At 39.7% G+C, this 1,646-nt stretch overlaps 1 non-coding gene across 1 annotated transcript; it reads right to left on the bottom strand.

The window, feature by feature from the left end:
- Positions 1–445: 445 nt before the first annotated feature.
- LOC127739818 (small nucleolar RNA R71) lies at positions 446–549 on the bottom strand. The gene has a single exon (XR_008000560.1). It is a non-coding gene; the product is annotated as a small nucleolar RNA R71 (small nucleolar RNA).
- Positions 550–1,646: the final 1,097 nt, after the last annotated feature.

Here is a 1,646-nt window from a genome sequence, read left to right as displayed (position 1 = left end):
ACAATCCAGAGACAACCTTGTTGAAATTTTTGAACAAAAAAAGGAGATGGCAGCCGAACCCAATAACTACAATTCAAGAAGGATGCTTGGTGATTATACTACACCTACTTCCAAGTTTGATGGAAGAAGCATCTCAATTCTTGCCATTGGAGCAAACAATTTTGAGCTGAAACCTCAACTAGTTGCTCTAATGCAATAGAAATGCAAGTTTCATAGACTTTCATCAGAAGATCCCTACTAGTTTTTAACTGAGTTCTTGCAGATCTGTGAGATTGTTAAGACTAATGGAGTAGATCCTGAAGTCTACAGGCTCATGCTTTTCCCTTTTGCTGTAAGAGACAGAGCTAGAGCATGGTTGGACTCTCAACCTAAAGATAGCCTGGGCTCCTGGGATAAGCTGGTCACGGCCTTCTTGACTAAGTTCTTTCCTCCTCAAAAGCTGAGCAAGCTTAGAGTGGATGTTCAGACCTTCAAACAAAAAGATGGTGAATCCCTCTATGAAGCTTGGGAAAGATACAAACAGATGACCAAAAGATGTCCTTCTGACATGTTTTCAAAATGGACCATGATAGATATATTCTATTATGGTCTATCTGAGTTCTCTAAGATGTCATTGAACCATTCTGTAGGTGGATTCATTCACCTAAAGAAAATGCCTGCAGAAGCTCAAGAACTTATTGACATGGTTGCAAATAACCAGTTCATGTACACTTCTGAGAGGAATTCCGTGAATAATGGGACGCCTCAAAAGAAGGGAGTTATTGAAATTGATGCTCTGAATTGAATTTTGGATCAGAACAAAATGTTGACTCAGCAAGTCAACATGATTTCTCAAAGTCTGAATGCATGGCAAAATGCATCCAACAGTACTAAAGAGGCATCTTCTGAAAAATAAGCTTATGATCCTGAGAACCCTGCAATAGCAGAAGTAAATTATATGGGTGAACCTTATAGAAACACCTATAATTCATCATGGAGAAATCATCCAAATTTCTCATGGAAGGATCAACAAAAGCCTCAACAAGGCTTTAATAATGGTGGAAGAAATAAGCTCAGCAATATCAAGCCTTATCCATCATCTTCTCAGCAACAGACAGAGAATTATGAACAGAGTACCTCTAACTTAGGAAATTTACTCTCTGATCTGTCTAAGGCCACTTTAAGTTTCATGAGTGAAACAAGGTCCTCCATCAGAAATCTGGAGGCACAAGTGGGCCAGCTGAGTAAGAAAATCACTGAAACTCCTCCTAGTACTCTCCCAAGAAATACTGAAGAAAATCCAAAACAAAAGTGTAAGGCCATTCATATATTCAATTTGGCCGAACCTAGAGAGGAAGGAGAGGACGTGAATCCTAATGAGGAAGACCTCATGGAATGTCTCTCAAGCAAGAAGGAGTTTCCTATTGAGGACCTAAAGGAATCTGAGGCTCATATAGAGACCATAGAGATCCCATTAAACCTCCTTCTGCCATTCATGAGCTTTGAAGACTATTCTTCCTCTGAAGAGGATGAAGATGTAACTGGAGAGCAAGTTGCTCAATATCTAGGAGACATCATGAAGCTGAATGCCAAGTTGTTTGGTAATGAGACTTGGGAAGGTGAACCTCCCTTGCTCAATAGTAAACTAGATACATGGGTTCAGCAAA

The sequence above is a fragment of the Arachis duranensis genome, chromosome 6 (assembly GCF_000817695.3).
Source record: "Arachis duranensis cultivar V14167 chromosome 6, aradu.V14167.gnm2.J7QH, whole genome shotgun sequence".
NCBI lineage: Eukaryota > Viridiplantae > Streptophyta > Magnoliopsida > Fabales > Fabaceae > Arachis > Arachis duranensis.
The sequence above is the reverse complement of the archived record's forward strand: the minus strand, read 5'-3'. Positions and strand labels throughout refer to the sequence as shown.